General features: G+C 36.6%; 1 protein-coding gene across 1 annotated transcript in view; it reads right to left on the bottom strand.

Annotated features, from left to right (window-relative positions):
- Atxn7 (ataxin 7) overlaps positions 1 to 14,519 on the bottom strand; it is a 124,509-nt gene extending 109,990 nt beyond the window's left edge. Inside the window, exon 1 of the mRNA XM_074044132.1 lies at positions 14,426 to 14,519. The gene's annotated coding sequence lies outside the window, so the exon portion shown is untranslated. The remainder of the gene's footprint in view (positions 1 to 14,425) is intronic.
- Between the last annotated feature and the right edge of the window lie 11,530 nt (positions 14,520 to 26,049).

The following is a 26,049-nucleotide window of genomic DNA, read 5'->3' as shown; positions in this document are numbered from 1 at the left end:
TTTTTTACTGACTTTTTGTTTGGATGATCTATCTATTGATGATAATGGGGTGTTAAAGTCTCCCACAACCACTGTGTTGGAGTTAATATATGCTTTTAGGTCTTTCAGGGTATGTTTGATGATACTGGGTGTGTTGACATTGGGTGCATATAGGTTGATAACTTTATTTCCTTTTGGTCTATTTCCCCTTTTATTAGTATGGGATGTTCTTCTTTATCTCACTTGATAAATGTAGGTTTGAAGTCTACTTTGTCAGAGATAAGTATTGCTACTCCTGCCTGGTTTTGGGGCCATTGGCTTGGTCAATCTTCTTCCAGCCTTTCATCCTAAGCCTATGCTTATTTCTGTCGGTGAGATGGGTGTCCTGTACCAACAAATTGTTTTATCTTCCTTTTTAATCCATTTCATCAAATGGTGTCTTTTGATGGGTGAATTAAGTCCGTTAACATTAAATGTTAGTACTGATAGGTATGTGGTGATTCCTATCATTTAGTTGTCTTAGTGTTTGAAGTTTTGATTGTGTGTACCTAAGTTGACGTTACTATCTACTTTCTTGCTTTTTCTTTTCCTGTAGTTTGGTGCTGCCTGTCTTTTCATGGTTATCTTGGGTTTCGCTTTCTGCGTGCAGAATCCCTTGAAGAATCTTTTGTAGTGGTGGCTTTGTGGTCACATATTGTTTTAGTTTCTGCTTATCATGGAAGACTTTTATTGCTCCATCTATTTTGAATGATAGTTTTGCTGGGTAGAGTATCCTGGGGTTGAAGTTATTTTCATTCAGTGCCCAGAAGATGTCACCCCACACTCTTCTTGCTTTTAATGTTTCTGTTGAGAAATCTGCTGTGATTTTGATGGGATTACCTTTGTATGTGATTTGTTTTTTCTCTTACAGCCTTCAATTTTCTTTCCCTAGTTTCTGAACTTGTTGTTTTAATGATGATATGCCGTGGTGTAGTTCTATTTTCATCTGGTCTGTTTGGTGTTCTGGAAGCCTCTTGCATCTGTATGGGAGTAGCTTTCTCTAGATTTGGGAAGCTTTTTGTTATTATTTTGTTGAATGTATTACGCATTCCCTTTGATTGCACCTCTTCTCCTTCTTTGATGCCCATGATTGAGGTTTGGTCTTTTGATGGAGTTGGTGAGTTCTTGCATTTTCTTTTCACAGGTCTTGAGTTGTTTAACCAATAGTTCTTCGGTTTTTACTTTAATTACCACTTCATCTTCGAGTTCTGCGATTCTGTTTTCTGTTTGTTCTAGTCTGCTGGATTGGCCTTCTGTTTTGTTTTGCAATTCTGTTTCGTTCTTTTTTCTGAGGTTTTCCATATCCTGAGTCCCTTCCCCTTTAACGCTGTCTATTTTTGTCCTGAGTTCATTTACCTCTTCATTAGTCATATTCTTTGTTTCATTTTGGTGTTTATACAGTGCTTCTATGGTTTATTTCTTCATGTGCTTTTTCAAATTCTCTATTTTTGTTTTCTTAGGATTTCTTGAGTGTCTCGTCTACATTTTGGTTGACCATATCCAGTATCATCTCTATAAAATTCTCATTGATTACCTGTAGTATTTCTTCTTTTAGATTGTTCTTTTGGGCTTCATTTGGTTCTTTGGCATAGTTTATATTCATTTTGTTGGCACCTGGTTCTGAGTATCTGTTTTCTTCGTATCCTTCTGGTTCCTGTACTAATTTTTTGCTGTGGGGAAACTGGTTTCCCTGTTTTTTTCTGTCTTCCCGTCATTGCCCTTGGTGTTGTTACTGTCCCTGGACTGTGTGCAATTAACTAATTTCTAGCTTGTAATAATAAGAATGATGATGTTTAGAATGGAAGGGTGAGAGGAGGTGGAAAGCAAAGAAGTTAAAGAAAAAGGGAAAAACAAACAAATACAAAAAAACGAAGCAAATAACAAAAAAGTTTCAAAGAAATAAACAGGGAGAGATAGTGTACTAATCAACAGTAAGCTGAACAGGCATTAGAGAGACAGAGAGGACTGAAAATAAAAAATAAAAATAAAGAGTAAATAAAGATATATATATATATATATATACATACACACACACACACATATAAAACTTCATGTTCAAATGCAATAAATTTTCAGTCTTAATAATTTTGGTGTTCGTCCCTCAGCCTCCAATCCTGGAGATGGTGTCTCAGAAGTAGTTCTGTCATTGTCTCATCAAAGGGGAAAAAAACTAAAACAACACAAAACAACAACAAAAGTGTCCCAAGGTCAAATGCAATAAAATTTCAGTAAGTTTTTCAGCACACAGGTGTAGTTTGGTTGTTGGCTCATCAAAAGTAGGGAGGAAAAAAAAAAGAGTCTGGAGACAGTTCTGCGAATGGCTAGCTGAGGCTTTGGCTCGCCTGTCCACTGCTGTCAGCCTGCAGTTGCTGGAGGCTTTATTTATGCAGATCTCAGGAGTGAGCTTAACACTCACCTAGCCCCTCAGGCTTTGTTTACTCAGAGTTCTGCTGTGCTGACTGCCACTGCTACAAGCTTTCCCCTTTCCAAGAACACTGGCGGAGGTGAAACTGCACCCACTTTCTCAGGCCTGTGTGTTATTTACAGCTCACATGGGAAGTGGTCCTCCCCCCTCTCCTGTGGAGTTTTCCTCCCACCACCACTTTTACAAGCTTTCCCACTCCTGGTTGTTGGGCAAGTGCCACTGCTCCTGCCTTCTCCAGCCGACTTGTGTGAGATTCCCCTCCCCCCGCTTCGGCGCTCAGGGTCCCCGCCCTCTTTGCAACGTGTCTGTTTTGTTGTTATTGCTTATTATTCAGTTTCTTTTTTCCCCTGGGTGGGGGGGGGTCAGTCTCTCCAGGGGGCTATGCTGATCCGGCCCAGAATTGTCTGTGGGAGTACCACGTACAACTTAGCTCACTTTGTCGTCTGCATCCTCCCAAGCCGTCTGGGCGCTGGCATCTGGCAGTGGCGTGGGACCCCTCCTGGTTTCTCCATTTAATGTGAATCGGAGATGCTATGCGCAGGACAGAGGTGTGGACGAGTCAAAGTTTTGCCTCTTCTCGATGCTTTTTCCTGTATGTGTATCTCCAGTGTCTCTCCAAGATTTTACTACTTTAGGAGGCACGTTCTCTGCTTCCTCCCTCAAGTCGCCATCTTGGAATCTCCCACATTTTGTAAAATTTTATTCGTATGTGGACAGAATGCTTGGGTCATTTCTCCCCCCTTACCCCTGCCCCTCCCTTATATCTCCCCACTCCCTCTCTTACCCCCCCCTTACCCCTCGCTACCTGGCAGAAACTATTTTGCCCTTATTTGTCTATACCTATTGCTTCCAGAGTATTTCTTGCTCCTTCCTGTACTAACTTCAGAGTTTCAGGTCTGATGGTAAGGTCCCTGATCCATTTTGAGTTGATACTAGTACAGAGTGATAGACATGGATATAGTTTCAGTTTCTTGCAGATGGATAACCACTTTTCCCAGCAACATTTGTTGAATAGGCTGTCTTTTCTCCAGTGTATATTTTTGGCACCTGTGTCAAAGATAAGTTGGTTATAGTTGTGTGGCTTCATATCCAGCTCCTCTATTCTGTTCCACTGGTCTTCATGTCTGTTTTTATGCCAGTACCATGCTGTGCTTATTGCTACTGCTTTGTAATATAGTTTGAAGTTGGGTATTGTGATACCTCCGGCATTGTTCTTTTGACTGAGTATTTCCTTGGCTATTCGTGGTCTCTTGTGTTTCCAAATGAACTTTGGGGTAGATCATATTCTCTTTTGATCAACAGAAAATCTTTAGGACTTGGAGACCTTAGTCCTCTTTCCACCTCCTCACCCCCAAAGTAAAGGGACTTCAGGAAAAGAAAATGGGAAATGAAACAAAACTGCTCTTTAAAAAAATAAAAAATCTGCCTTTCTTGCTTTCCAAAGTGTCCTTCTCCTCTCCACTGCAGAAAATGTATTCCTCACAAAACATAAGGATTTTCCAGTTTCTGGGGCAATAGCAGCAATGTAGTAGTCATAAGTGGGCTAGAATCTGAGTCATTTGGTATTTCTTAAAAAAACAAAGCCAAATAGATAACTGAACTTCAGCAAAATTAAAGCTTTTGTGTTTTAAAAGACATCAAGAAAATAGACAACTCACAGAGTAAGATGGTTTTTTGTAAATCATTTATCAGATAAGAGACTTACAACTTTTGCATCTCAATTTTTTTCTACAAAGATAACTCACTGGGTGCCGTGTCTCACACCTGCAATCCCAACTACTCAGGAGACAGAGGTTGGGAGGATGATCGTTAAGGCCAGACTGGCCAAAAAGTTAGCAAGACCCCAACTCAATCAGTAAGTTGGATGTGGTGGCATGTTCCAGTGAAATGAGGATAACAGTCTGAGCCCAGCCCAGAACAAAAAAATAAGACCCTACCTAAAAAATAACTAAAGCACAAAAGGGTTGGAGATGGTGGTTCAAGAAGGAAATCATGTCTAGCAAGCATGAGCCTCTTTTCCAAAGAAGGAAATATAAATGACTGACAAGCAAATGAAAAGTCCAACATCAATGGCATTGGGAAGATGCAAACCCAAACCATAAGAAATACACTTCACACCTTCTAGCAGGGCTGAAATTTAAAAATAACATCACAAAACATTAGAAAATGACAAGTGTTGGCAAGCAGGAATCCTCATACCTTTCTGATAGGAATGTAAAAAAACACAACCAATTTGGAAAACAGTTTGGTAGTCACTAAAAAAAGGTTAAACATAAAATTACCACATGATTCAGCAATTCCATTTCCAGGTGTACACTCAAAAGAACTGACAGAGATTCAAATAGACATTTATATCCCAATGTTCATTAGTAGCACTATTCACAAAAGCCAAAATGTGGAAATAACTCAAATGTCCACCAATAATGAATTAAAAAAAATTATAGTATAGTTATACATTACACAGCATATAATACATAGCTTAACCTCAAAACCAGTATGCAAAATGAAGAAAGCCAGACACAAAAGGTCAGTGCTTTTTTGGATATGAAACATCCCACAGAGGCACATGTGTTGATGGCTTGGTCCCCAATGAAGCACAGTTGGGAGGTAATTGGATTATGAGGGCTCTAACCTCATCAATGGATTACTCCATTGATGGAGTCATATCTGAATGGGCTATTGGGAGGTGCTGGAAGATGTAGGTGGTGAGTCCTTGGAGAGTGTCTTTAAAGAAATATCTTGTTCCTATCACATCTTCCTGGCTGCCATGAGGTACACAGCTTTGCCTCACCAAGTGCTCCTGTCGTCATAGTGTTCTACTTTACCACAGGTCCAGAAACAATGGACCAAAGTGACAATGACTAAAATATCTGGAACCATGAGCCAAAATACATCTTTGTTCCTTTTATGCTTTTCTCAGGTATTTTCCCATAAATGACAGAAAGCCAACAAATAGTCAAATATCATATGATTTCATTTATATGAATTATTTAGAATAGGCAAATTCATAGAGACAAAAGGCAGATTAGTGGTTTTTAGGGGCTAGGCGATAGGATGATGGGAGTTACTGCTTAATGGGAATGAGGTCTCTTTTGGGGCTGCTTATTTTGGCCCTAGATATAAATGGTCATGGCACTAAAAATCATTAAATTCTACACCTTAAATGAGTAAATCTATGGTATTGGAACTATAGTACCACAAAGGTATATTTTAAAATCAACATGAAAACTTGGAAATTTTCACAGAAAATTCCAGATTCACTTCTCTTGAAAAAGTTCTATGATCAGACACGACCAGCCACAGGATTCCTGATGGCAACTAGAAGGGGAACTGAAACCTGCTCTGGAGTCATCTCAGCCACTGCCTAATTCTGGGCCTTGGCAGGAAAGTTAAATCCTCTATAAAAGGAGGATCATCATAATAATATAAAACTCATCCATCAGGTGTCTGTGAGGACCCAATGAATTGACATGCTTAGAACAGTGCCTGACACATAGGAAGCAATCATGAGGTATTACTTACCTTCTAATAGAGGTCTGTGGCATTTACTTTTCAGTGTTTTTTGTTTTTAAAGATAAAATCACAGCAGATAATATAGCAGTCCAAAAGAAAGAAATGGAAATACAACCAGGATATAAATTTTTAAAAGAAACATATAAAAAGTACTAGGCATACAATGCGCCCATTTTGATAAAAACTAATGATGATAAACTTTTGTTACGAAACAATCTACATAATTCTAAACTCATGGGGAGCAGAGGGTGAAAGAAGTTTTAGTTCCTTAAAAATAAAGGGGCTTTTACATAAGATCTATATTTTAAACAAAACTTTATAATTAGGCACTAAAATAAGCTATTGAAAAAGAAGAAGGAAGAGTAAATTAATTTTGAGGCATTTGGGAGATTATCAGAAAACTCCATCAGTTGAACAGCAATATCACAGACTGATAAAATCAGTGGTGATTTCCTTTGTTTTGAAATCCAACTTTTAGCTTATATTCCCAAAACAGCAATCTCTCTTCAGTTTCCTTCTTCCTCATGGAGTATATGCTGCTATAACTTTGCAGCTGCTAAAACTCCTTGACCTAGCAGTCAACATTTTTCACTATATGGCTCAACCTTCTTCTATCCTAATTTACCCATCATTCCTCCTTACAAAGACTCTACCCTAACTAAACTAGCTACTTGTATCCAAGATATAAAACATATATTTGTAAAAGGCTTTTCTGAATGCCATTATTTTTTGAGGTAAAATTCACACAAAATAAAATTCAACACTTTAGTCATTTGAAGTGTACAGTTTAATTACATTTTAGTATATTCATGATGATGGTGAAACCAACATCACTATCTAGGTTCCACATTTTCGGCACCCTCAAAGGAAACCCATATGCGTCAGTAGTCATTCTCCAATACTCCCTCTCTATCTCCTAAGAAATCACATCTGCTTTCTGTCTCTGTGGATTTGCCTATCCTGAATATCTCATCTATCCTGGATATCTCATATAAATAGAGCCATACAATATGTGGCCCTTTGTGTCTGGCTTCCTTCAATTAGCATAATGTTTTCAAGGTTTATCCATGTTGTAGTATGTATCAGTGTTTCATACCTTTTATGGCTAAATAATATAGTACACCTCTCTTATCCATGTTTTCACTTTCTGCCATCTCAATTACTGGCAGTCTACCTTGGTCTGAAAGTAAACAGAAAATTCTACAAATAAACAATGGTAAGTTCTCAATTGTACAATGTTCTGACTGACAAGATGAAATTTCCCATCATTCGTCAAGGACATGCCCAGGATGTGAATCAGCACTGTGTCCAGCACATCTACACTGCATATGCTACTTGCCACTTGTCACTTATAGGTAGTCTCAGTTAGCACGGTGACTATCCTAACATTGCAGTGCTCTTGTTCAAGTAACCCATACATAGTAGCCTAACACTACGGTACAAAGCAGTCAACTGTATTAACTCACATCAGCTAAGTGTAGTACACTAAGATATTGTAACAAAAAGGGAGAGGGCCATATTTGCATTAAGTCTTAGTACAGTAATTGTGATTATTTAATTTTACTATTATTGTTCATCTCCTATTGTACCTAATTAATGAAAACTTCATCACAGGTATGTATGTAAAGGGAAAAGCATAATACTTGTAAGGTTTGGTACTATCTAAAGTTTCCAGCATCGGGTATTGAGGGGGTGGGGGGGAGAGGGAGGGGGTGGGGGCAGGGGGGAGAAATGACCCAAGCCTTGTATGCACATATGAATAAAAAAAAAATAAAAAATAAAAAAAAAGTTTCCAGCATCAAGTAGGTTATTTTTTTCCCCCCAGTGCTGGGGATTAAACCCAGGGTCTACTTTCCTTAATGAATATCAATGCAAAAATCCTCAATAAGGAAATTAAAAAGTTCCTGGAAGTCAATGCAAATGAAAACACAACCTACTGGACCTATGGGACACAGCAAAAGTAGTCCTGAGAGGAAAGTTTATAGCCATGAGTGCATATATTAAAAACACTGAAAGATCCCAAATCAATGACCTAATGATACATCTCAAACTCCTAGAAAAACAAGAACAAGCAAATCACAAAACAAATAGAAGGAGAGAATAAAAATAAGAGTGAAATCAATGAAATAGAAACCAACAAAAAAAAATACGAAGAATTAATGAAACAAAAAGTTGGTTCTTTGAAAAAATAAACAAGATCGATAGAACCTTGGCAAACCTGACTAAAATGAGGAGAGAAAAACCCCAAATTAGTAGAATCAGGAATGCAAAAGGGGAGATAATAACAAACACCATGGAAGTCCAGGAAATCATCAGAGACTACTTCAAGAACCTATATTCTACTAAATTCAAAAATCTTAAAGAAATGGACAGATTTCTAGATACATACAATCATCCAAAACTGAACCAAGAGGATATTAATCACCTAAATAGATCTATAACACAAAATGAAATTGAAGCAACAATCAAGAGTTTCCCCAAAAAGAAAAGTCCAGGACCTGATGGATTCTCTGCTGAATTCTACCAGACCTTTAAAGAACTGACACCAGCCATCCTTAAACTGTCCCACGAAATAGAAAGGGAAGGAAAACTGCCTAACACATTTTATGAAGCCAATATACACTTATCCCAAAACCAGGCAAAGACACCTCCAAAAAAAGAACTATAGGCCAATCTCCTTAATGAATATTGATACAAGAATCCCCAATAAAATAACAGCAAACCGAATTTAACAACACATCAAAAAGCTCATTCACCACAACCAAGTAGGCTTCATCCCAGGAATGCAGGGGTGGTTCAACATACGAAAATCAATAAACGTAATAAACCACATTAACAGAAGCAAAGACAAAAACCACTTGATCATCTCAATAGATGCAGAAAAAGCCTTTGATAAGATCCAACACCATTTCATGATAAAAGCTCTAAGAAAACTAGGAATAGAAGGAAAGTACCTCAACATTATAAAAGCTATATATGACAAACCACAGCCAGCATTATACTTAATGGAGAAAAACTGAAACCATTCCCTCTAAAATCAGGAACTAGACAAGGATGCCCACTATCTCTGCTCCTATTCAACACAGTACTAGAATTCCTAGCCAGAGCAATTAGGCAGGAAGAAGGAATAAAAGGAATACAAATAGGTAAAGAAACTGTCAAAATATCCCTATTTGCAGATGACATGATCCTATACCTTAAAGACCCAAAAAACTACTCAAAAGCTTCTAGACACCGTCAATAGCTATAGCAAGGTAGCAGGATAGAAAATCAACATAGAAAAATCATTAGCATTCCCATACACTAATAATGAACAAACCGAGAAAGCCACAAAGGAAATGCAAATCAAAACCGCACTAAGATTCCACCTCACCCCTCTTAGAATAGCCATCATCAAAAACACCACTACCAAAAGGTGTTGGTGAGGATGTGGGGAAAAAGGAACTCTGGTACATTGCTGGTAGGAATGCAAGCTAGTGCAACCACTCTGGAAAAAAATTTGGAGGCTTCTTAAAAGTCTAAACATAGATCTGCCATATGATCCAGCAATTCCACCCCTGGGGATACACCCAAAGGAATGCAACACAGGCTACTCCAGAGGCACCTGCACACCCATGTTTATTGCAGTGCTATTCACAATAGCCAAGTTATGGAAACAACCAAGATGACCCACTACTGACAAACAGATTAAGATAATGTGGTATTTATATACAATGGAATTTTATTCAGCCATCAAGAAGAATGAAATCTTATCATTCACAAGTAGCCATGAAGAAGAATGAAATCTTACCATTCTCAAGTAAATGGGTAGAACTAGAGAGCATCATTCTGAGCAAGGTTAGCCAGGCTCAGAAGACCAAAAATTGTATGTTCTCTCTCATATGCGGACTTTAGATCTAAAGCAAATACAGCACTATTGTTGGATTTGGTTCACATGACAAGGGGAGAGCACATACGGGAGGTATGGGGATAGGTAGAAAACCCAAAACATGAAAGCATTTGATGTCCCCACTCCAGAGGAACTAATACAGAAACCTTAAAGCGACAGAGGTCAATATGAGAAGGGGATCAGGAACCAGTGTAAAGATCAGTTAGAGATGAATCAACTTGGGTTATAACACATTTGTACATGGAAGCAATGGTAGGCATCTTGCTGTATAGCTACCCTTAACTAACAAAAACGCTTTTTCTTTCTTATTATGCTTATGTCTTCTCTTCAACAAAATTAGAGATAAGGGCAGAACAGGTTCTGCCTGGAAGCGAGAGGAATGGGAGGAAGAGGGTTGGGGTGGGGGGCAGAGGGTAGAAATGACCCAAACAAGGTATGCACATGTGAATAAATGAATTTAAAAAAAAAACAACAAAAAACTCAGGGCCTCACACATGCTAGGTAAATGCTCTACCATTAAGCTACAACCCCAGTCTTCCACTGGGATCTTGAAACATCTCCCCCATTGCATTTGTATTCCACTCTGTAAATACACCATGTTTTGTTCATCCATTCATCAGTTGAACATCTGGATTGTTTCTATTCTGTGGCTATTATGAATAGTTGCTTACTATTCCTAAGTTGCTTACTTGCTTACTATTCCTAAGTTGCTTACTTGCTTACTATTCATTCTTTTACCTTTCTTGGCTTCACAGGCTTACCAAAAGCAAACTTTCACTTGAGTGTCAAATCAACTTTATACTCCCCAACTTAGCGTGACCCAAAGTACTCGCCTTTCTTTGAATTCCTTCACCAATTCTGTAACTAAAGTGATAAACATAGCAGAATCTCACAGCCTTATTTAGTTTGACTCAAACTGTATCCTTTTCTTAACTTGTTAACAATTTAATACTTCTTTAAAATTTTGGAAGTCTGGAAACATCATCATCTTTTGCTTGGGTTATTGCATAGTTTAACTGCTTTTATTTTGATCCCTACAACTGATATTACTATAATAACCTCCAAAATTTTATTAAAACAGTAGTCAGATCAAGTCACTCCTTTACTCAGACCCTTCCAATAGTGTTCCACTTCTCTCAGAATAAAAGACAAGGCCAGTTCAGTGCCCTATGAGACCATATACCCTGGCCTTGTTAGCTGTCTGCTTGCCAGTTTCTAATTGCTCACTCAGAGTTGGCCTCTTCCTTTCTGTTGCTCATGTAGCCCACACCAGCTAGCTCAATGGGCTCACTCTTTCAACCTGAATGCTCAAATCTCACCCTCTCAGAGTCCTGCCCTCATTATTGCCATTTAAAACTTCAGACCCCATCTCTCATCAGCACTATTGATTTTCCTTATCCTGACCAGTCTTTTTCTAACAAATCATCATTATCTAATATATAATGTATTTATATATATTTTCTGTCTTCTGTTTCTCTCCATTAAAAGGTAAGCGCAGTATGACCATTATGAAAAATAAGATAGGAGTTCCTAAAAAATGTAAAATAATGCATATTTAAGGGAAATATTATGCAGACTTTTTCACAAAGTATGTAAGATTTTTAAAAATCTACTACCATTCACTTACTTTTGCACAAAAACATATAAATGTCACCAGCTTTTCTTAACTTAAAAAGCTTAAATAAAAGACACCAGATGAATACTACCTTTGCTATCTTCTTTTAAAAATTTTTTTTGTAGGGTTTTTTGGTTTCTTGTGTGCTCCCCCTACCCCTGGATTTGCTACAGAAAGGTTATTTAATTTTTTTTTATTTTCAATTTTGGAAATTCTGCAAAAATCAGAACTCTTACATGGTTTGAACTAAAAAGAAGAAGGGCGAGGGGGTAAAGGGTGAGATCATCCAGCATCCTTGTATGTATATTTCAGAACCTTTTTTAACTGCAAAAAGTATACATTTCTGTGAAGTTCTGAATTTCTTTTGTTTCCTTTTTTTCCGTCAAGCATTTTGCAGTGCACTTCTTTCATATATAGCAAACAATTTGAAAGAATATAAAATAATGTGAAGCTCATTTAAAAAAAAAAACTAAACTATAGCACTGGTGCAGTACACTGAAAGACTTTGATAAAAATAAATGGTAATATAAGCCTCCATTTTAAATGTCATTCATATACACCTACTGGATGAGAGCTATATATTTTTGCACACTTTTTTAGAAGAATAAATTACTGAATTACTGAAAAAAAGAACTAAAAAAAAAGAATTACCACATGATCCAGTAACCTACTGCAGGTTATATATTCAAAGGAAATGAAATCACCCTGAATAAACAGCTACTCTCCCATGTTAATTGCAGCATTATTCATAACAACCAAATTAGGGAATCACTATGTGTCCATCAAGTGAAGAATGGATAAACAAAATGTGGTATATACATATAATGAAATACTATGCAGCCTTAAAAAAAGAAGGTAATCCCATCATTTGCAATGACATGGATGAATCTGGAGGACACATATTATGTGAAAAAAAAAGGCACAGAAAGATAAAATAAGATCACATGATATCACTTATATATGAAATCTAAAATCACTGAACCCAGAGATTAGATGGTGATTACCAGAATTATCAGAAGGTGGGGGGCCTCCTCTGGAGGGAGACGTTTATTAAAAGATAACAGTTAAATGGGAGCAGTCCAAGAAAATTATTGTACAACATGGTCATTACAGTTAATGTATATTTGAAAATTGTTAAGACAGTAGATCTTAAATGTCCTCATCGCAAAAAGCTGATTAAGTATATATGGTAATATATATGTAGATAAAATCAATTTCACATTCCAGTTTGTAAAACAATACACTGATACTTTACATGACAAACATACATAATTCTTATTTGTCAATCAGAAAAAGAATGAGTGTCAATTAAATGGCAGGAATTTTTATTCTTCTGATTTACTAATTTATCCCCAGTATCCAGAAAAGAACAAGGCATGAAAGTTGGTGCAGAGTAAATATTTGATGAGTGAATGGATACTGGACCTACAGTCAGTTGGTACTGACTTTACATTGCTTGGACTTGATGGTTTCTCACAGTTCTATTCAACCCACTTTATTTCCCTTCCTGTCTGGTCCCTACAGACATTTGAGTCTATGACTCTTCTTTCCCTGCCAGTTGTCATTCATTTCCTGGTATCATATTAATGTCATCAATTCAGTATTCAAAAAGCACAAATTATAATTAAGAGTTCACAGAAATAACCTCCTATTCTTTTTTCTCACAGCAATAATCCCTTTGCATGCAGTACAATCTCAGTAAATATTTCTGAACTAAAGAGCTCCTTTTGGCATTTGGCAAATATGTTTCCTCTCTATCATCTTCTGAGATCCCACAAGTGCCTACATCTTCCTGATCAACATACAGGAGAACAACAATTCTCTCTTTTCTGACACCTAGCAGACATTCCACAGCTAACACCAACCACTGTGATGACCCCGAAGTCCACTGAAAAATACCTCTCCATTGCTAGCTTCACCTTCAGGCCAGACAATTTTAAGGGCCTGTTCTGAAGATGTAAACTATATAGCTTACACAGATCAGTTCTTTTAAAACATCCAAACAGAACTGCCACATCCTTCCTGAAGTTTGCAGATTAATGTACATGTTATACAAACTGTTTCAACTTCTGTTACATTTGCTTTAAACCTGATTGAGGCATCATATCTGTTGTGGAAATACATAAATTGATCAATTCCAGAGGCTGAAATTCCTTGGATCTTTACAGTTTGGATTCTGTTCAGTTTTAGCCTTCAATGACTCATCTTAAATTGCATCTTACGTTGTAAGCCCCCTCATTCCTTTTAGCAGATGGGAGGATGGATTTTGTTTTTTAATTAAACCTCTCCAGGAATTCTTGCCCTTTTCCACATTCTGTGAAATTTAGCCATTCTTCTCCCCAAATAGTAAATGCACAATGGCAAACATGTAGTAAGAAACTCCATTAATGGTGGCTGCTATTTTTGCAATGAAATGGGACTACTCTGTACTCATAAGTACAGAGCTGTCTGGAAACCTGGGCAAAGGCACTGAAACCAGAAAATGTACTAAAAGAAAGAACTGCCTGTTTTATAGTCTTGTTTAGGATCTTCCCTGCTCTGCACAGGTGGACCTAGATTGTGTGGGGAGATAAGAAAACAGAGCTGAGGGAGCTACAGTAAGGAAAAAAAAACTACAAGTGTGTATCTTTGTATGATATTCTAGGAATAAGTGGGTATGGACTGAGAGAGAATGGGTATCCTATCTCTAAAGTCTTCTGCAAGCTTCAACAAGTGTTTGTGGAGATCAGTGTTATTTAATGGCTTTTGTATTAGGAAGCAACATTTAACAGTATCGTACTTCTTACATTTATTGCCATTTTACATTAGGTAATATCATATATTCAAGATTGTGCTTAAAATTTAAGATGTTACTCATTCATATGCCTTAAATTTAAAAATTACCATCAGTTGGTAAAACTCAAACTCTGTTGAAACTGGAAGTATTGTATTTATTCAGCTATGCTACATCAGAACAGCCAGTTACCTTTGCTTTGGAGGGCAGGCCAAAAACCCTAATCGATTTACCAGTGTATCTTCATCTGCTACAATTGTATAAGCTCTCTCTTCTTAATTCTGTTCTGATTTAAAAAAAAAAAAAGAAGACGAAAAGTAATGAAAAATGATATAAAGTTAATTATAAATCTATAATCTTATCACCAGATGTTCTGAAATTATTACATGTACTTAGAAATGTCAAATTGTTAAAATTCAAGTAGGTTTACCAATTTTATAACAAGTGCAATTCATTTTTTAACAATGAACTTAATTGACTATATTTACAATAAACTAAGAACAAATGATTACTCAATATATACACAGAGTCAACCTCCTGGGGCTTAAAATCATTGTGCGTTAATTTCCCACTAATGAGTTTTCACTTAATTTTTAAAATTGCTATTTGAAAGACTATTCCTATGAAACCCATCAAACACACACACACACACACACACAGAGAGAGAGAGAGAGAGAGAGAGAGAGAGAGAGAGAGAGAATGAGAATGAATAAGATTACTTGGACAGTTCCCTGTCCTTTCTCATCCAGCAGTTTATAAAAGCAATATATAATACTTTAGATAGGAAACAAAAACTCAAGACATCTTCCTAAAAAGTACAAGAAAGCTATAAACTCCATTATACATAAATATTTCAAATAAAATGGGGGTAATATTTAATTTGGGGAGGAGCAGTAAGGTAAGGAGTCATAGGACTGAAGATTAACAAACCAGAGTTAAGTTTTTCAAGTTAGACAGAAAGCACAAGAAACGATCAACAAATATAGGGAATGTATACAGCTATGGGGCAGATGCTGTCAAAGTATAAAGCACAAGACAGGTTAATTTCACATGAAAATTCACTGCAAATACACTTTTCTGCCTATAATCTTCGCTAATTACATACACTAAGGTCAGTGGTAGGAATACTGCTTTGCTCAATGTTTATTTATTTGAATATATTCTAAAATGGTAACCCAAATGTTTCTAGGGCTTGAAATCTTAAGATATTAATAAAGCATCTCTAAAAGATGAAATTCTATGCCATGTTTGGTACATTTATTCATTATTATCTTTGATGGCTTTTAAATTATTCCTAGATCATGTCCTCCCTTCTCCCTTTTAAAAAAATTTGTTTTATTCACCCACAAAATGCTTAAAACTGTTTTTCCAGATGTTTCTCTTTTCCAGATTTTTAATTCTTTGCCAGTCTCCTATCATTAAAAAAACTTCTCTGATTTCCATTTTAGTGATCCTTTTCTGCTTTACTTCCAGTAAAAGCTACTATCTTGCTTAACAGGTCTGTCTTAAGCCAAAATTAATTTTTTTGCTTGCTAAACATTTTAGAGTTATGCAAAAATCAAAGTAAGCTACAAATTACCGTAACAGACAGAACCAATACAGGTAATTCTGTTTGAAATAGTCATGCACCTCCCCAATGGTGGTGATTCCTTCAGAGTAAACGGAAGGAACAACACTGGCATCAGATTAGACTCTTGCTTGATTTTATTTCACTAGGTCAAGACCTTTTCCAATTTTCCATTAAGATGCTCGAGCTATTTTTCCAAAGTATCGAAGAAACTCACCAGCTTTTGAGTGCTATACAATCTTCTCTAAGATAGTTTTGACTTTGAAGGAATTTACCATTTACTAGCCTGTATATCTTAAAAATGCTTTAAAAGAAACCTGTTCTTAAGGGGAAATAGCAGTGGCAGTTACTAAAAATAAGCATTTAAAAATAGTAATTTCCCTAATTAGAAAGGGTTCAGGGATCTTTAGTAGGAACAAGAATGCCCATCACATGCTTGTATATATTCTCTCATTTGATCTTCACAACAACCCTGTGTTCAAAAGAGCTGTCATTATGATCTCCGTTTTACTGGTGGGGAAACAGACGGAGAGAGGTCGTAATTTGCTCAAAATTGCCCAGCAAATAAATAGTTTGAAATTGGCACTAGAATCCAGGCATTTGGTGCTATTTAGTTTCCTTTCTAGTGCACAAACTTCCTAAACAGCAACTTAATTTTGTTTTGCAAAAATAGTTTAAAGATAGACTGGGAAGATTTTGTTGGAGTCACAAAACTTGATACATTTATTCAATACCTTTTTTTGGGGGGGTGTTATTTAAACTTTCGGGGAGTGCTGGAATTTGAAGTCAAGGCCTAATGCTTGTTAGGCAGGTGCTCTACCACTTCAGCCATGCCCCTGCCTTCAATATCTCCTATATAAAAAGCACTCCATAAATATAATATTTAAAATGGTCTGCTGGGTGGCTCAAGTGGTAGAGCACCTACCTAGCAAGTGCAAGGCCCTCGTGTATTTATATATGGGTGGATACACACACATACACATACACACATATTAAAAGATTATTTTAAATGCTAGCCAGTCAGAAATAGAAGGAGGATATAACTTAACTGAGAAGGACAAGTTTAAATTTATTTACTTTTTTTTTAAGGGGGAGAGTGGAAGAGATTGCAGAAGACATCTTTCTCCTACAGGTACTTCCTAACCTACTTTGACCCTTGTCTTAGGAAAGCTAGACACATGAACCAAACTGAAATACTCAGTTTGGAACAAGAAATTGGAATGAAGAGTGTCTAGTCTGGACTAGGCTGCAGGCTAACCCATGTGCTCCAGTCAGAAAAGAGTGAAAGGCCACTTAATCTCAGGAGAGAGGAAAACAATCTCTGCCTGGGGTGCAGAGGGGGTGCTTGGGCTTTCCCTCTCTCTGGGATAGTTCTCCAGAGGTCCAAAGAACTTCCTTCCCAAAAGTTCTAAGACCACTGACTAGGGTAAATGGTTCCTAGTCATACAAGTATAATTTTTTAACTGATTTCTGATTACTATAACAAAAACAGTCCTGCCCAAGACAGTAACAGATTTTGTATTAAAAGGCAGATGTATCACCTGAGTTTGTTATAAAAGATGATACTGTAGATGTCCAGCGGTTCAGAAACATCCCTTCACTCACTTTAAACAAAGAAAAGCCCATACAGTTACTTAAGAGTGTTGTAGTGTAGACTTTTACAGGGAAAATGGCTTGTTTTCTAGGAGTAAAATTTCTAGGTACTCCTAAGATGTTGAAAGCCTTGTTGCAATTTAATATTGAATCTGGATCACCTGTTGTTATATAACGTAGTGCTTCAAAATTAAGAAAAAACCTACTAACCATGATAAAGGAAAAACAAGACAAATCAAGACAGTCTAGCTTTGAAATACAACAGTATGAACTTTCTTAAAATCTTCTTAACTTCCAGGTAACCACCAAGCTTTAATGTAACACTCGTATTTTAGGTGCCTGGGGAGGCATGAAAGGGTTGAAAGGGGCAGGAGAGGTGGGCCTACAGGAAGTACAACACAGGTTATGACTTGTTTCTATCTTGGGAGTTAAACCTGGTCGGGGAGAAATCTGAAATCTTATATTGGAGCTTAAACTCAGGGCCTATATATACCTCAAGCCACTCCACCAGTCCCTTTTTGTGATGGGTTTTTCAAGATAGGGTCTCATGAACTATTTGCCCAGGCTGGCTTTGAACCTCAATCCTCCTGATCTCTGCCTCTCAAGTAGCTAGGATTACAGGTGTGAGCCACCAGCACCTGGGAAAAACCTGAAATCTTAAAGGCCAACTTCAATCTCTCCATTCTATAGATGAAAAGACTGAAAGCCAAGGCAGGTTTACCTCAGCTGACTTATGTTTTCAATAGAAACGGAGTTAAGTGCTCCATGCCACAGCACTTGGCACTAGAATCAGCAGCATATTCAGCAGCAGAGTGGCTGAGGCACCTAATTCCCAGATTTGCATTTTCTCTTCCCCCTTTGACATTCACTGCAAACAGAAAGCCCACAGTCCACTTTTTTATTTGTTTGCCTTCCATGGCGATCTTTAAAAAAAAAGGAATTTGTTGCTAATATTTAAAAACCAGAAGATTCACACAAAATCCCAAATTCCTGGTTTCTATTGGAAAATCTAAGGGACCAGATCTCTTGTTGGCGGATAACTGGCTGTCACTGTGCCATGCTCTACCTCTTGTCACTGTGCATGTACTTCCAAAGTACCTACCTGGCTGAGTCACTTGTCTTCCTTCCAGACCTGTCTCCTGTAGGCAGCCATGATTTGTACCCCCTGAGCCTATACTATTTTTCTAAGTCTCTTCTCCTAAATGAAAAACTACAACCAAAAATTTAAAAGGAGGTTATGTGCCATCTACAGGTATAGTCCCCATAAATATAAATTAGCATGATGCGGCATTTGCTTTCACCTTGAAAAGACTTTCTTCTTGGCAAAGCAAATTTAAGAATAAAATTCCATACTATGTACAACCTGTCTTTCCAATGGGGCTACTGAGTATCTTCCTCTTCAAAGGTAAGAGAATGTTACCAACTGAGCTACAGGAACTGCTCTCAGAGTCACTCCACTGGTGTCCAAAAACATACCAAGGGAGAGAGAGCCAAAGTCAATTATGAGGAAAGGTGCCAGTAATTCAAAGGTATCAGGGGGTACATTTCAGTTCCTGCAGTCTGTTCCAGGGCTTTCCCAACCCTTCATGCAACTCCTCACATGGAGTCTTAACTTGTTTTTAAAGAAGCTTCATTTTTTCTGACAAAGTCAACATAACTATACAACATTTAGTCCCCCTCCTCTTAAGATGCACAATTCTTCCAGCTCAATTTCGCCCATCTCAAAACCTTCTCTTCCAGGCTTTACTGGAGTTAACTGGGTTCTCTCTCCTTTCAACTAAGGGAGGTCAGCAAGTCATTTAATCCATCAACTTTGGTTCTAGTGGACTATTTCACCCTTAGCCTAAAAAAGAACTAAAAATACAATAAAACACCAGTATTCTCCACTTTGACACTTGTAAAACCCTGGTCAAGTCAGATTAAAAGGTCGACTTACAAAAGTACATGGCAATAATAGCTGACATGTACTGATGCCTACTATGTCTCCAGCATTAAAACTAAGCCCTCTGCATATATCATTTCACTTAATCCCCACCAGGCTATGGTGTAGGAACTCCTACCGTGCTGCTTTAACAGGAAAGTGAGACTCACAAGATGAGGCAATCATATAGTAGAGTTGAGTTTAGGACTATTTCCTCTACTGTCACATATAACAGCAATTCCTACCTCTGTTCTCCAACACCTGCTGTTCTTCCCTGAGGTTACAGAATTCTAAAATTCATACAAGTGTTTTCAGTCAAGTCCCTATTTACCACTCTAACATGATCCTTTAGGAAAGAAGTTAAATAAACAAAGAGCTAGCAAGCATTTCTTTCTGAGGCCGTACTAATTAACACCACCAAAAATAACAATTTTCACCAAGTGCTTACTCTGGACTAGGCCCTGTGTTAAGCTCTTTACACGTACAATCTTGTTTAAGCTTCACCACAGCACTAAGAGAATACTTTTGAGGAAATGGAAGTCTACAGAGCATAAACGGTTTGCTCATAGCCATGCCGAAAGGTTTACAGTAAAGGCAGAGGTCAGTGGCATAAATGTGTAATTTTTATTAATACTTACAGGGCTTTTTATTTTTCTACCTTTCCTCTTTAAATATTACTTCCTAAAGGCAGACTGGGCAACCTATAACAAATTTTTCTCTCTTCTTTAAAAGATACAGGGCAGATCCTTCCTCTTCTGTAAAGCCATTCTAAGTATTATTTGTAATAAAAATTGATAATGCTCATCTATTATCCACAATGCTCTCTTTCTGAGCATGTGATTTGACCAAGTTTCTCAATATTTATTGCAGTGAAGGTGCAGCTTCATAGCTAAGGACAAAAATGTGATCAGAAATGCTGGCTGCTACTTCCAGTCTAGGCCTACACAAACTGCTGGGACTTGATCAGTAGTCTCTCATACCATCTGCTGGTGAAATGAAGAGGGCTCCAAGCACCTCGGGGAAAGTCAAGCCAAAAAATTTCACTCCTGAAAAAATGAGAGAAAGAAGCAGCTCCTTACAACCCACATTGAGCTTTGATTTGAATAAGCCACAGACGTCTTGGGTACCTATAGCAGTAGGCCTACTCTAATGCAGTATTATTATTGTTATTCTTATTATCATCATAATCTTCATAACTGACAGCAGCAGCTATGATTTACTGAAGGCATAGCATTAGTTCTATGAGATAGGTAATACCTACATTTTACAGGTGATAAAAATCAAGGGTCAGAGATAATATTTACCTCCTCTGAACATTTGTAGCATTTATAATTTGAAAGATTCATTTCATAATTAATTATGGAATACCTTATGCACACTGCATTAAAGGATTGAGGAGTTTTCACTCCTGTGATTAGTTGATTTTTCTTGATTTTGTACCATTTCTCTCAGGTAAATAAAAAGCTAAGAGGATAAGGGTGGTCTTACAACTGTGTATTCCGTATCACTTTACACATTACCTCATAAATATACAAATTAGTAGACATAAGTGTATTCTTTAAATTTTCTCTCTCTACATATTTGCATACATATGTACATATATTTAGAAGGCAACAGGTCTCCTTAAGTAAATCTTACTGAGAAAACTGGTTTATTTGTTATGAAGAGTTGCTTTGCATGCTATTTATTTTGAATCTATCACTTAATAAATATAGTGTTAAATTTTAAATATTGTAATTACATGTGTAAATATTCATAAACACTTAACACAGTGACTGGCATATACAGTTGATGGTCAATAAATACTTGTTTCTCTTCTCCATCTCAAAAGCAGCCTCAAGTATAATCATAATGCTGCTTAAAAAAAACCACAGGTGATCAAGAGAAAAATGTTAAGCTGTTAAATACAGGATGATTTTAATTATAAAAAATAGTTTCTTAACTGGGAGGAAACTTGTGTAAAATGTTAGGAGCTGGAGTCAAATGAAAATCAGTTGCCAGTTACATACAAGGTTTTTCCATTCATAAAAATCAGTGCAAATGCTGCTTTTGGGAGCATGAGTTCTGGATAAGCTTGAGGGGCCAGTGTTCACACCCTCCTAACACTGCTGGTGAGCAGCAGAGCAACACCTGGGACTTGCCTTCTACTTGCTCAGGTCCATTGATTTGGCCACATGGTATCATTACTTTGTAGCCAAATGCCAACATGTTCTCCTACAGATCCTTGAATATTTTCTGTACTTTGTTGGACAACAGACCAAAATCTGAGAAAGATTTGTTCCTTCTGAGGCTGTTTGTTCCCAGTACTCACCTAACCACAAAACTCCATTTCCTACTCAAGACATTCAAAGACCTGTATTAATACGATGCAGATGCACCATTTCATATGGTGACATTTCACACCATGGCAATTCCGTGACACAATATTTACATTGGCCAATTAATGGAAATATTTCAATTGCTATTCACTTAAATATCATGCTCCCAAAAATGTCTCTCCTTTGAAGTTCTTTTAACATGAAATGGAACACAAATATGGTCATACTTTATTTGGTACAATTAAAAATATACACTTAGACTGCTTACTCCTGCTCATTGATCAACCATAACATCTATTTGTTACAAGATGGACTTTTCCCAGGATAATTTTCCATTTAACTTTAGGGTATCAGCCTTAATATAAGGCGATAAGATTAATGCTATAATCAGCTACTATGTTGGCATATTTGACTTTAGCTGCTGCTCAAATATAACAAGGCAGAGTTTGGAACATGTGCGCTTAGAAAAATATAGTTTTAAACGTTAGTGGATAAAACTCCAGGTCACAATCTTTAAAAATAAGTATTTTTATAAAAGTTTATAATAAATATTCTTTTAAAAATAAAATTCTTTTTTAAATGCTGAGTGAAAAAAAGCTACCGCAAAAGGTCTTATGTAACACTTCTAAAATGAGAAAATTATAAAGTTGGAGACCAGTTTAGTAGTTACCAGGAGATAGGGATTATGAAGGTAACAGGCAAAGGCACTGTGACAAAGTAGAGATCTCTTCAATAGTGGAACAGTTCTACATCTTGACGGTGGTAGTGGTTCATGAAAATACCCATGTGATAAAATGACAGAACTCTACATACATCTGATATCAATGTCAATTTTCTGGTTTGATATTATAGAATAGACAGTAAGATGTAGTTAATAAGGAAACTAAGTGAAGTTTCTGGAATGTCTTTGCATGAATCTATAAATATCTCAAAATAAAAAGTTAACAATTAGCTAAAAGGATGTTGAACTGTAAACGTATTTTACAGAATAATTCATTCAATTACAAGATTAAATAATGCCAAACTCTATTTAAACATTTTATCAGCCAACTTGCCATTTTGTACCTAAATGAATAGATTACCTTGAGAGAAGTGAGGAGGGAGTGGAAAACAGAGGAAGTATTAGAGTCAGTTTTGCTGTTGGGACGTTTTATTTACTCTTTGTGTCAATGTCAGTAACATGGAACATTGTGGCAGCCATTATCTGGATATCTTACAAAGGACCAGGTAACAAACAGTGTGTAAAAATATAAAAACATGTTTTTAAAATTTCTTATATCTTAAAGTTTATAAGATTCTGCCATCAAAAACACAGAGTACATCATACAAAACATGACTTAAAAATAAAAACCATATTTTCTGGTTTCTATATGTTAATTGAGATGTCACTGAGTATATGATTATATGTAATTTTCAAAATACTTTATTAGACTTACATGATTACCAAACAATAGATTTTCATATACACATGCAATAGTTTTTACAATTCAAACATCTCTGACTAAATTAATATAAATTGCTGCAATATGCCAATCATAAATAAGAGACCAAAAGAATTTCAGAAGCTGGTAGAATGCAAATTAAACAAAGCCAGTTAGTAAAGGAGACCTTTTTATCACTGATTGAAATGTAACATTCTAGACTATAGATAAACATTACTCCATGATTCCTGTATTTCATACCTAAGTGGGCTCAACACCGGTTCATAGTGACTCGGAATCTAAAGAGAGATGGCAGCACTTCATAAATACCTTCCTGTTAGCTCCTCTTCTACAATGATGCAATCTGACCTACATTTCCAGGGCCCATTGAAACTTCGTGGGAGGGGGAAGAGGAGAGTTTTTCATTTCTCCTATCCTCTGATTAACTAGGACAGCACATGCCACTCAAGAGACTGCTACTGGGCAGAAGCAAAGGGGGGAAAAGTCATGCCGACAGGAAATTCCACAAGAGGACATTTAGAAATCCCACATTCTCTGATTCTGCAAACTGTCATGGCTTTATAAGACAACAGCAAGGAAGAGTTGCCCCGCTTTATACCATAATCAGCCCAGAACATCAAGGGCTATTTGTTTCAGGCTCTCAGCAAGATGAAAACTAAACTTGTCCTTGATATATTCTTTTTTGAAAAAATAAACTTTAGAATAGTTTAAATTTACAAAAAAGTTGGAAAGATTATACAAACTTAAAAACCCCACATGCGGTTTCCCCTCTAACTTCTTACATAAGTATGGTATGGTTCTCACAGCTAATGAACCAATACCAGTAAGTTAAAATTTAATTGATTTTCCTCCAGCTTTATTAAGACAGAAGGGACAAATAAAATTTTATGTGGTGTAACATGGTGTTTTGACACGTGTATGTATTTTATAATGATTAAAATTGAGCTAATTAACATATTCATCACTTTGCATACTGACCATTGTGTGTGGTTAGATCTACTCTTAGCAATTGTCATGTATACATTATTAATTACAGTCACAATGTTGCTATGCAGTACAATAGATCCTCAGAACTTATTTTAACTGACACTGTGTAGTACTCTAACCAACACCTCAACACTTCTCCCATCCCCCACTCTAAGCCCCTGACAACCATCACTCTATTCTGTTTCTGTTAGTTCAACTTTCTTAGATTGCACATATAAATGAGATGATCATACAATATTTTTCTTTCTGTGCCTGGCTTATTTTGTTGAGTATAATTGTTCTCCATGTTTATCCATGTTCTTGCAAGAGACAGGATTTCCTTCTTTTTAAAGGCAGAATAGCATTCCATTAATATACATGCCACACATTTTCTTTATCCATTCATCCATCAATGGACATTTAGGTGATTACCTAACATGGTTATTGTGAATAGTGCTGCAGTGAACAAAGGAATGTAGATATCTGTGACATTCTAATTTCATTTCCTCTGGATATATGCTCAGTAGTGAGATTTCTGTATCACATGGCAGTTCTATTTTAATTTTGGGGGTGACATTTCATACTGTTTCTCATAATGGCTGTACTAATTTACATTCCTACCAAAAATGTAGAAGGGTTCCTTTGTCTTTGTCTTTCTTCATATCCATTGCTGGCATTCTTTGTCTTTTTGGTAATACCCATTCTAACAGAGGTGAAGTAATATCTCATTGTGGTTTTGTATATCTTTTTTTGTTGTTTTTTTCTTTTTTTTTTTTGGCAGTACTGGCACTCCACCACTTGAGCCACGCTTCCTACCCTATCTGTTTTTCTTTGAGAAATATATATTCAGGTCCTTTCCCATTTTTCAACTGTGCTACTTTGCTGAACTGTTAAGAGTTCCTTCCATGCTTTGGATGCTAACCCCATTATCAGATGTACAGTTATAGTTTGCAAACACTTTCTTCTCTTCCCTAAGTTATCTCTTTATTCTGCTGACTGTGTCTTTTGTTGTGCAGAAACTTTTTAGTTTAGTACAACCTCATTTATTTTTGCTTTTGTTACATGCACTTTTGTTAAGATTCTAAGATCATAGAAAAAAAAAAATCACTGTCCAGACCAATGTCAAAAAACATGCCTATAATACTAGCAATTTTAGAGGCTGAGATCAGGAGAATTGCGGTTGAAGGCCAGCCCAAGCAAATAGTTCACAAGACCCCCATCTATAAAATAACCAGAGCAAAATGGATTGGAGGTGTGGCTCAAGAAGTAGAGTGCCTGCTTTGCAAGTGCAAAGTCCTGAGTTCAAACCTCAGTCCCACCAAAAAACAAGCCAAAACGAAAACCTGTCTCTTTCTCTCCTTTCTACAGTATAGTGTTTGGAAATAAATCACTATGTACAGTTCACACTTAAAGGGTGGACAGTTATGTTTACTTGCCCTCCTTGAGTGGGGATCATTTGCATAAATCATTTGAAATATTTTTTACGTGAAAGATTTATCTAATCTCTCCTATTGGCTTATTTATTCAATTACTTTTTCCTACCAGTATGGACTTAGAGATATTTCCCTTTTATTATTAATTTATTAACTTTATATCACACATATTAATTAATTTTTAGTTAATTTTATGTTACATATGTACATATTTATATGTTGTATTTTGGATTATAATCTAATAGTATGTTTTTTAGTTGTTCACATTTTTCCATGTTAGGCTGGGCATGTAGCTCAGGGGTATAGTTTGTTTATATTGTGTAAGGCCTTGGGTTTCTTCCCCAGCAGTGAAAAAAAAAAAATTACTGTTTCTGCTTTGACCATCTGACTCTTTCAGTTGGCTCCTATGTCCCTTTGCTATATCCCATCATTGTGCTGGTGGTAGCAGGGTATCTCTATGTGTCATTAGCACTTTGTTACTTTTTGCCACTAGAAAAAGAAAGGCTCATCTTATTTAATTCCTGTCCTAGGCACAGAATCAAGAATCACATCTAACTCCTTTCACTGGAGAATGGT

Source organism: Castor canadensis, chromosome 10 (assembly GCF_047511655.1).
Source record: "Castor canadensis chromosome 10, mCasCan1.hap1v2, whole genome shotgun sequence".
NCBI classification, from domain to species: domain Eukaryota; kingdom Metazoa; phylum Chordata; class Mammalia; order Rodentia; family Castoridae; genus Castor; species Castor canadensis.
The sequence above is the reverse complement of the archived record's forward strand: the minus strand, read 5'-3'. Positions and strand labels throughout refer to the sequence as shown.